Source organism: Sinocyclocheilus anshuiensis, unplaced genomic scaffold (assembly GCF_001515605.1).
Source record: "Sinocyclocheilus anshuiensis isolate Anshui unplaced genomic scaffold, SAMN03320099.WGS_v1.1 scaffold306, whole genome shotgun sequence".
Classification (NCBI taxonomy): domain Eukaryota; kingdom Metazoa; phylum Chordata; class Actinopteri; order Cypriniformes; family Cyprinidae; genus Sinocyclocheilus; species Sinocyclocheilus anshuiensis.
This window is the reverse complement of record NW_015544175.1, coordinates 1556168-1567469: the sequence shown is the minus strand read 5'-3', so window position 1 is coordinate 1567469 and position 11302 is coordinate 1556168. Positions and strand designations below refer to the sequence as shown.

The window sequence follows — 11302 nt, the reverse complement described above, 5'->3', positions numbered from 1 at the left end:
AAAGTTTAGTGCAGAAGTATCGAATCGGTATCGATATCGACGATACTGCCTTGAAAAATATCGGTATCGTATTGAAAACAAAATAAGTGGTATCGCCCATCCCTAGTGGCCGAATGTTGGTTCTGCAACCACTCTGATCTGTAACGTAGAGAATATCATAGATCAGCGACTGCCAAACATTTAGAATCAATTGACCATTAAAATTATATTTGATTTATGAATTAATTAATATAAACATTTTGAATATATATACATTTTTAAATATATTCTATTTTTATGTACATACATGTGTGTGTGTGTGTGTGTATATATATATATATATATATATATATATATATATAGTTTAAATGTTTTAAGAAGTTTTATTAAATATGTTTAAATGTAGTTTGGAAAATATATTTGATGTATTTTTAATGTTTAAAAAATATTTTGGATAGAAAAATATGTATATATTTATATATATTTATGCCAAACTAAAAATATAAATATTTTTGTCATATGGGGAAAACAAGAACAAACAGTAAGAATTGCAGGGCCATAACTCACGAAAAAAGTACTACATGTCAGCAACGTCTTACCAGCAACTGTTTTTTTAGCAGCAGTGATGTTTGTGTAACAAGCTGAATGTGGCGGTAATTTAAGAAAGCTGTCTTTATGGCTTTCTCTCTGTGTCTCTCTTTTCATTGCAATCTCTGATTCCTGATAACTTTTGCTGATCTAGCTTGTGTCTAGCTTTATTTGTGCCCTCGACATCAGATTAAAAGACCATGCAACAGACTGTAACCTGATGTGACTCTCTATTTACAGCCGAACATTCAATTCTCTTGCTCTCCAAATGAGCATTTTGCACATCCATTACAATAGAAATCTGTTTTATCAGATTGAGCTGGGACTTTTTTTAGTATTAGCCTCTAAATTGAGAGGACCGCAGACAGGCAGTGTATGGGATAAGCAGTCACACAGTCTGGGGCTAAAATATTGTGTTGGCATGCTAATCACCTTAGTGATTATAGTGGCTTAACGTTTAGCATGGCGCACTTTTACTTTGCTTGACTGATCATTAGGCATTATGAGCAGAAGATACTGTACATCAATCAACCATAGTTCTCCTGTCTTTAGGTGTAACGTGCATTTATGTGTGTGCATCCATGCATGTTTTAAGGATGTGTTTCACTTTAATAAAGGGGATTGCCAACTAGAAGATAACAGAATGTCTTTTAGATCAGTGGTTTCACAACCCAATAATGGATTGCAGGTCTGTCACAGGCAGTGGAGATAAACAACACTGAATACAAATAATACAATGCAACTATAAATCATGCATAATTTGAGGGGAGGAGAAAATGATTTTCACATCTTAGTTGTTGTTGATGATAACAAAGGCAGCTGATTCATCCAATCAAACTCTACCGTATTTTTGGCATAAATGTATCTGTCACTCTGTAATATGGCTGATATATTAATACAATATTTAGTTGTTCCATGTTTTTGGATGATGCATCACATTTCTGCTGTTGTTTATGTATTTAATTATTTTTCTTTTCAGCCTATGAATTTTGCTTATTGTTCGGCCTATGTGGTTTGTTGTAATATTAATACATTTCAGTTTGATTTTTAAGGAGATTGTTGCTGACATTTTGTATGACTTGCTGATTAACAGTGTTATTTTATTATTTTCTATATATTGTTATAGTATTTATTAATATTAATATTTTATTTTTACATGATTAGTTTATGTTGTTTTTAATTTTTAATTTAAATTTAGTTTTTTTTTTCATTTAAGTAATTTTTGCTTTTGTCATTTTTATTTTTTAAATATGTCTATTTACCTTTATTTATAGTTTTAGTTATTTTAATATTTTACAGTTTTATCGTATACTTATATAATATTTTATTTTATTTTATTTCAGCTTTATTTTAATTAATCATTATTTTAATTTATGATTTAGTTACCAAAACAGTACAGATATTGGATCGCCACTTGATGTAAAATCTGTATCCTAATATCCCAAAATCAGCCAAAGACCACTGCTTTAGATCTATAAAGTAAAGAAAGAGAGAGAGAGAGTAGCAGGGAAAAGGAGAAAGAGGTGAGACAAGGAAGGGATTAAACAAATTGGATTTGTTTAAAACGGACACTATCAGACAGAGAGAGGATTTCAGTTTGTATTTGTCTGTGTCTGTATCTGTATCTATTTTCCTCTTATTTCTTTTAGGAATACTATAGAGAACCGAAGCACAAAAAGCAACACAACAGTATGACCCAACAACAGGAGAAGTTGGAGTCTCTGATTAGGAGTATGGAGGTTCTGCTGAGGGAGGTGGAGCAGCTACGTGGACACTGTGGCCATTCCAACCTGGAGCTGAGTTGCCACATCATGGAGCTTCGCCTGGAGAACAGAATACTGACTGACAAATACAACGCTCTTAACAAGGAGCTGCAGGAGGCCTTGGAGACCATCGAGGACCTCCAAGACACCAAATACGCTTTGGATGCCAAAGAAAGGCAAGCTGAGAAGCTCAACAGACAGCTCTAATTAAACTGTAGACAGCAGCAACCAGAGCCACACTTTTTACACTTTTTAGGGTAATCATACGAATGGCTTACTCATAGTCTCATATTAAAATGAGATACGACTAAAGATTTTAACATCCAAAAAATGACACACATGAGTTTTTACCTGAAATCTCCTCTTATGAAATGTTATAGGCACCTAAACAATGCATCCTGTTTATCCAAGTTCATCGTCCCTATACGTGGTGTCTGGATCTTAGTTGTTAGGGTGGAAGTGAAGCCGATCCTGTAGGTAAAGTTGGCACAGTTAGTCTGCATTCTTCTTCACAATGACAGCCATCATCTGTCATTTTGGTTGCTGAAAAGTGAAAGGGACTAAAATAGGAGCTTAGAGGATTGAGTGTCACAAAGCACTTCCACCCCTATGATTGAATACTATATGTTTAGTGGCACTAAGAGGAACGTCTGTGGTTAGAACATTGAAAAAAGCCTCGTTGTGAGACCTGTCTGTCACACATCACACACTTATGCTTTCATAATAATATTCTCTCTCGCTTTCTAAATAATATTTTGGGGTTCTGGCCCTAAAGGAATAGTTCACCCAAAAATGAAAATTTGCTGAAAACTGTACTCACCCTCAGGCCATCCAAGATGTATATGAGTTTGTTTCTTATTTGGAACCAGTTTGGAGAAATGTAGCATTACATCACTTGCTCACCAATGGATCCTCTGCAGTGAATGGGTGCCCTCAGAATGAGAGTCAAACAACAGATAAAAACATCACAATAATCTACAAGTAATCCACACAACTCCAGTCCATCACTTAATGTCTTGAGAAGCGAAAAGCTGCGTGTTTGTAGAAACAAATTTTCATTCATGGGTGAAATATTCCTTTAATAGACAGGTCAGAAGTCTCTTGCATGATCCTGTTGTATCTTTCTGTAAAACTGATTTGAAATATGCATTGTAAAATATGCAAACACTATATAAAATCGACCATTGACCATTCTTATAGAAGACTGCAAAATTATTAAATGAAGATTTAAATTATACCAAAATGTCTAAATAAACAGATATTGTGTAGAACTCAATCTGCTTTTCATTTTTACCAAACAATAATGAATAATGAAGTGTGATGAAGATTTATGCAGTAGTCACTGATTCATTTCCCTTTTATCATGATAAGATTCATGCATGATATTCTCCCAAGAGGGGTTAATTGCAACCTGATATCAGTAGTGTATTGGTACGTTTGTGTACGTGTGCACAAAGGGAGAGATGTTCAGTCTTGAGTGAATGGACGTCAGTGACGCAACTCTCTCGCTGTGACTGGGTGAACTTGAACAATAATGAATAATGAAGTGTGATGAAGATTTATGCAGTAGTCACTGATTCATTTCCCTTTTATCATGATAAGATTCATGCATGATATTCTCCCAAGAGGGGTTAATTGCAACCTGATATCAGTAGTGTGTATTGGTACGTTTGTGTACGTGTGCACAAAGGGAGAGATGTTCAGTCTTGAGTGAATGGACGTCAGTGACGCATCTCTCTCGCTGTGACTGGGTGAACTTGGGATTTCCGAAGTATCACACTGAGAAGGTAAGTGATCATTCATTATAGAAGTTGAATAATTTGTAGTCAACAAAAATGTAAAAATGCCTTAAAATAATGTGTGTTGTGTATCCTAAAGATGATGCAACACTCTCTTCTCGGGGTCCTGGGCTTGATCTCTGCAGTTCTCTGTGTGAGTATCACAAACATAAAACACATGCTCAAGAATTAGTATAACCAATTGCAGAAATGACATGCCTATTTAAATTTTTTTTCTGAAACTATTCACGATGGATATTTCAGGTTTCAGGCCCTGCTGTAGTGGACGGCACACCGTGCTATGTGGGCCGCAGAGAAATCTGCGTGGAAGGAGTCTGCAGAGCATGTGTACACTGACTACAGCACAAAACCACACACACAAACAGTTCATTCTAACACCCTTATTTTTGCTGAAAGGCGGTGAGCCATGGGGAGATTGTGGCTTTTGAGGATCACTCTCTTCCTGTCACCTCTAGACATGGCTCTGGAGCTGCTGCCCATCTGGACACCTACAGGTAATTTATGTATGATTTTATGCATGTGTAATATGTGTCTATGAAATGTATGTATATGTGTATGCTTGCATACATGGATATATACTTCTTTCTTATACAATTTATTTTTATAAAATCTTTTTTTTTTTCCTGACTTCCTGTTGTTTTTGGTTCGCTTGTTTTTGTTTATTTCATTTATATAATATTTATTATATTATATGATATTATATTGTATTATATTTCAGTCTGTCCATCTGTGTATTTTTCAGTTACTTTCTGCAGGTAACAATATGTCAGTAGGGGGCAATAAGTGACTGTCTTTCATCGGTATTAACCGATTTCCGAATTCATTTTTCGAAATCATTTTAAAAAACTGATTCAGTCAAGCATAGGGCTGCGTCCGAAATGGCATACCCTCTTGAGTAGGTACTTTTCTGAATAAGTAATTACTTTGCGGCGAATAGTATGTTCTATATAGTATGACTGTGTGTAGTATAAATGTAACCTGGAAGCTGGAACCTGGTGACCTGTCACCATTTTGTCATTGTCATGTGACCTACCAGTGTCAGTTGCGTCATGTCACTGCCATTCATAAATGCTCTCCTGTGGCCTCATGGGATAGTAAAGTGTCCATTGTATGCACACTTCAGAATCATGCCGGAAGTAGTAAGTCATCTGGGTACTTTTTGCCTACTCTTTTATGAGTACTGTGAATTCAGACATACTTCTTCTGTCACATACTGTTTATCGCCTACTATATAGTAGGGAAATAAGCGATTTCGGAAGCAGCCTAGGTCTCTGGAGGACAGTAATGGGATTTACCAGGTTGGTGGGCGAGGCCAAAACTGAGGGGCGTTTTCAACCGCATTATCTGATTTGCTCCCATCACAGTGACGGTTGTGTGGGGTGGGGTCAGGTAACGTGCATCATTTTCATTGCATAATTTAGAAACACCCACCAGTATGAACATGCCTGCAAATTTAGAAACACCCACTTTTGCTCTGCAGAGACCTCATACTCGATTCAGTCAGGAGCAAAACATGTATAAGTGAGTCATAAGTGAATCATTCATTCATTCAACCGATTTGTTCCAAAATACTGATTCATTCAAGAACGAAAACAATGCTGAATTCGGAACTGCGTACTAGCATGCTAATTTTACTATATTGTTATAAAATAAATAAAATAATTAAAAATAGGTGTATTCAGTTGAACAAACATGTTTGTAAACAAGAAGTGAGAAGATACCCGCTGGAGAAAACTCCTTCAACTCTATATCATTTTGAATGGTTATAGTCTTATTTTATTCATTAGTTAGCACCTTATTTGTAATATTGTCTATTTCTTTTTCTTGTCATTACTTTTTTTGTGTATAATGCTTTGGCAATCTTGTATGTAAACAAAATTCAAATTAAGTGTGACTGATTGTGTTTGTAGGTACACATACAGCACCTTTTCAGAGTGTTCGCTTCACTGTGGTGGAGGAGTGCAGACCCGTAGTGTGTACTGTATTAATGAGAGAACATCAGCAATGGTCGATGAATCTCACTGCATTGCACAAGGCCTCAGGAAACCAGCTTCCCAGATGGCCTGCAACGAGCACCCCTGTGTCGAGTACAGTGTCGGTCCCTTTGGTGATGTATGTAGTTATTTAATTAATATCAACACATGCACTCACAATCACACATTTTTGGCAGGTGTTGCTCTGTTATTTCTAACTTTGATTATTGTTCTATTCTCTCGTTTCCCCCAGTGCTCGGTGACGTGTGGTGAGGGACAGCAGACACGAGAGGTGTTCTGTGTCAGGGGCAGAGGAGAGCACATCACTGAGCACCACTGCAGGGGTCTCACACGTCCACATGACATCAGATCCTGTCAGAGACCAGCTTGCCACCAAGTTTTAGATATTATAACAATGACTTCAGCCTGGTGAGAGAAGGAAGGAGAGCAAGGCCATAAAGGAGAAAGCCGATCAGTTTGAAGTACATACCTCTCTCCCTGTCTCCTTCAGTGTTCTCGTAGCTGTGGAACTGGTACTCGTGAGCGCAGAGTAGTATGCATGGATTTGGATCACAATCAATATCCAGATGAAAGATGTGCTACTTTCCCCAGACCTCATGCTGTGGAGAACTGCAACACACAGCCCTGCCCTGGTGCACAAAGTGAGTTTATTCATGGTCACTGACTGTATGTGTATACACGTTTTTGAAAGAAGAATAAATGTTTTGTTATGCTCACCAAGGCTGTCTTTGGTCAAAAATACAGTGAAAACTGTTGTATTGTGTAACATTATTACAATTTAAAATAACTGTTTCTATTTTAATATATTTAAATATGTAGATTCTTCAGCAAAGCTGAATTTTCAGCAGTCACATGATCCTTCGGAAATCATTTTAATATGCTGATTTGGTGCTAGAAAAAAACATAATATTTTCATTTTTTTGACAGCCATATTTTTATTTTCTCCTAAGGTTTATACAGCCAACAGTAGTCTAATGATGGGTAGAAAAACTACAGCATCAGTTCAATAAAAACTAAATATTTTCCAGAAAATATGTTACACATATTTATAGTTTTTCTCAGTTGAATAGATTTTTATATATGAAAATATATTGCTGCCTTTTATGTTTTAAGAAGGGGGTCCCTTGAAGGGAATCATCATATTTGACAGACTGTGGCATAAAAAGTTTGAAATGCCCTGTGCTATGAGATTCATTCTGTGTTTGTGTTACTTTGCTTTAGTGGTGCCCAGCGTGCAGTACCCCAGTGGTTATGAAAGCTCCTTGCGTGGATTTGTGCCTCATACCCATGATGCAACCTCAGGTTAAAAAGCTGTCACAAATATGTAGATGATTTGAAAGCAGTTTTAAATTTCTGTATCCATTTCTCATGTGCTTATTTTTATTGTATATGTTCTGATTCTTGCTCTACATTTGCTCTGTGAGCAGTTCACAGATCAAGTGATCCATACCCCACAGTGACTGGGCCGCATTGTGCCCAGTCATATTATGGCTGCTGTCCGGATGGCCACACTGCTGCCTCAGGGCCTCGTGGGGAAGGCTGTGCTCAGGATGACTCTTCATAGGTCCAGGTACATATATATATAGTCAAATCATCTGCCCACAGATACACTTTGATCACTAAAAAGACTACAAAACAAATAAAATAAAATAAAATATCAAATGAAATATAAATAAAGTAAAATATTAAGGATAATAATATAAAATATCATATAAATAAAATATACATTATAATAAAAATATACTGACAGTCTAATTTAAAGCTGCTGAATGTAATTTTTTGATTGTATCAAAGCATAAAAACACCATAATACATTTGCAGATTTTTAGGAAACATACTTGTTTCTCTGAAAAGCAAAGCTAAAGCCAATTATTCTACTTTGAAAATGTGCATTCTGTGTCGGAATGCCTGTTTTTGTTTTGGTCTGTGTGATTCAGCCCAATGCAGTTTAACCAATAGTATTTCAACACCCCGGGTTGCCAGAGAGCGGAAAGCAGTGTATGAACAGCAAATGAACTGGGTCAGAGATCGCAGATTTTACTCGACCTAAAAAGCCTCTGCATCAGTCTAAAAAGTTCTAAGACCAGAAGCATATTAAAACGAGGATAAATCAACTCATCAACTTACAGTGTAGGGCTCATCGCCTTCAAGTGTCAATTGCTCTCATTCCCGATGCGTGTCCTCAATTTTGACAACCCGTTGGAGCGTCGCATCTGAGGAGGAGGGGGTGGGAGAAACAATATTTTGAATTTGGACTGCAGTACCCATTTCAACTGCTATCTGTCAATATTACATACTGCACCTTTAAAGGGCACCTATTATGCAAAATCCACTTTTACATGGTGTTTGGGCATAAATGTGTGTTGGCAGTGTGTGAACACAACCACCCTACAATGATAAAAATCCACCCACTCCTTATTTTTTAATCCCCGTTAAACCAAATCAGTCTCATTAGACATGCCGTTTTGATTCTCTGAGCATTGTGACGTCACAATGTTTAGGCCCCACCCACGACCGCTGACTGACATCGCCGTATTAGCAAAGACCCCGCCCTGAGTGAGCCGCACACAATCCACCATGTTTATCTTCACGCTAGAGCAGAAGTTTAAACTGATATGGCTGTAAAACGCATGATTTCAGCGCGATATACATGATAATCAAAATCAAACAGATGTTTTTTTATAGTATTTGAGGTAAAAGCTGTAAAGTCACAGCTCTATTCTGGAAAAGGTGGGCGGGGAGCAGCAGCTCATTTGCATTTAAAGATTCATGCACGAAAACAGTGTTGCTGCGTCCTAATTCGCCTACTTATACTATGCCCTAAAAGTATGTACTCTTTTTGTGAAGAAAAAGTACATACTTTTGAGCATGTAGCAGAATAGTAGGCAAGCTTTAGGACTTCGTCATAACTGCGTCTTTAAAGCACGCTCTGTTGCTTAATTACGTACATCCTGTCACCATTTAAACTGCACTGTCAGTCATCTTGTCAAAGTTAACATTATCCATATTTCGTTTAATTTAATTTCCTACCGTATTGGAGAGAAATGAAGAGGGATGTTGATCTGCTAGTCGCGGGTCAATCATACCGAGAACTCTGCTCATATGTTTGCATAATGATGCATTTAAAAAATAATGACCAAATGTGTCATTATAAAGTTCACAGTGTTGCTGCAGATGAAATATAATGCGGATAACATTAAATAAATATTTTTTCAACAGGTTAGATATTGATTATTTATCACTCAAACCCCTTTCTCTACCTGTCTGTCGTTCTCGCATATCTGCCATGTTTGTAGTTTTTTAACACTTTTCATGCGTGTTTGTATTTTTAATTGAATCCTTGTCCACACATTGTGTTGTGTGCAATATTAGCCATTAAGAGTATGTGCACAGATTTGCACTTTGAATTTCTACCGGAAGCAGTAAACCATCCGGGTACTTTTGGAATACTAATTTCAACATACTACGATTTGGGACATACTAATTCTAATTTCGAGTACTATTTAGGATGGATAGTATGCGAATTGGGATGCAGCATGTGCTTCTGCTTCCACTCAAAATAGGAATTTTCAAACTGATATAATAAATTATCTGTGGGGACACCTAATACTTATATTACATCTTGTAAAAAGGGGCATAATAGGTGCCCTTTAATAATGTCCAATATATCTGATCCATTCAATATAATGCAAACTTCACAACCTATAAACTGACCATTCATATCCTATTTCACTCAATTATCTATGTTGTGTGTATCTGCCTGTTAATAGATATGGTTGCTGCCTTGATGGAGTAACAGCTGCTCAAGGTTTTGGAAGAGCAGGATGTCCTGATTTACCCTATAGAGTAAACCAGCTCATTGATTTTCACTCTCAATATTCCTCTATGCTGCATATATCATAATTTAATTTTTTTGTATCAACACTCTTTACAACACATTATCTCTTTTGTTTTCAGGATTATAGTCCAGTCCGTCAGCCCTCTGCTGGTGTGTGCTCTTTGGCACGAGATGTTGGGTCCTGTTATGAATGGACATCTCGTTTCTACTTTGATTCTTCCTCTGGCTCTTGCTCACAATTTTGGTACGGTGGTTGCGAAGCGAATGGAAATAACTTTGTCTCCAAGGAGGAATGTGAGCGGTCGTGTAAGGCTTCTGCCAGAGGCCTTGCCCCAAGAGAACCAACATCCAGGAGAGGGATCAACGGGGTCAGAGGTTATAGACTGAGATCCCGTGCATAAAGGATTTAAAAGAAGGGTCACTGAAATCCCATAACAAACAAATCCAGCTCACATACATGTAGACAAAAATGTTTATTCAAGGTACACGCAGTCATTAAAGGCATCTTGGGATTAAAACGTTTTAATGAGGAAAAGAATATTAATTGCCCCCTCAAGCTTTTTATTGTATGTTCAGAGAAACACATTCACTTTATAGTATTTGTCAAACATGACAGTATCAAAACAAGCAAGAACAATTTTCACACATTCCAATCTCAAAATAGAGCAGTTTCATCAATTTCATGAAAATAAAATTGCTGTTGCTGAATTAAGCTAAAATAAGCTTTCCTTTCTTAATTTTTGTTTCTATATCTTTTTTTGAAGTCTATGATCTGTACACTTTGTACTTCAATTGTATAGTGTTGCTATGCCATTAAAGTGTTAACACAAACCACACTGCACACTGATTCTTGATGATTTCACTTAAAAATTTTAACTGAATAAATCTCTTGTACAAAATGTGAGACAGAAGCAGTTTTTTTATTATTAATATAAATACGCCAGAGTTAGCCTAAAGGCTATTTTTCATCTGTAGTCCCTGAAAATGTTAAAACGTCACCCTAAAAAAAATTAAAATACAAAATTACAAAGTATGATATTAAAAAATAAAAAAGCAAAAACATCTGCTGCAAAAAAAGTCTGCACAGTACATTGGATATATAAATCCATCTAGCACAATTCAATGATATTGTAGCAAAAAACAAACGTAAAATATAGCTTTTGAGGGAACATAATATGAATTTAACCATGATTATTTTGCTGAAAGTTACAATACAATTCCCAACCCTCACAGTGTTACCAGTGCCGTAACATTTTCAGTCAAAATAAAATAAATACACTTTAAAACTGAACACACTCTGCAATTTTGTCACAAGACTTTAATTCTGAAAATCCAACGCGT

At 36.4% G+C, this 11302-nt stretch overlaps 1 long non-coding RNA gene across 1 annotated transcript; it reads left to right on the top strand.

The window, feature by feature from the left end:
- The first annotated feature begins 4528 nt into the window (after positions 1 to 4528).
- LOC107696180 (uncharacterized) lies at positions 4529 to 10599 on the top strand. The gene is made up of 8 exons (XR_001635061.1): positions 4529 to 4623; positions 6040 to 6241; positions 6356 to 6531; positions 6614 to 6764; positions 7345 to 7425; positions 7551 to 7693; positions 9894 to 9969; positions 10081 to 10599. It is a non-coding gene; the product is annotated as an uncharacterized LOC107696180 (long non-coding RNA).
- The last annotated feature ends 703 nt before the right edge of the window (positions 10600 to 11302 follow it).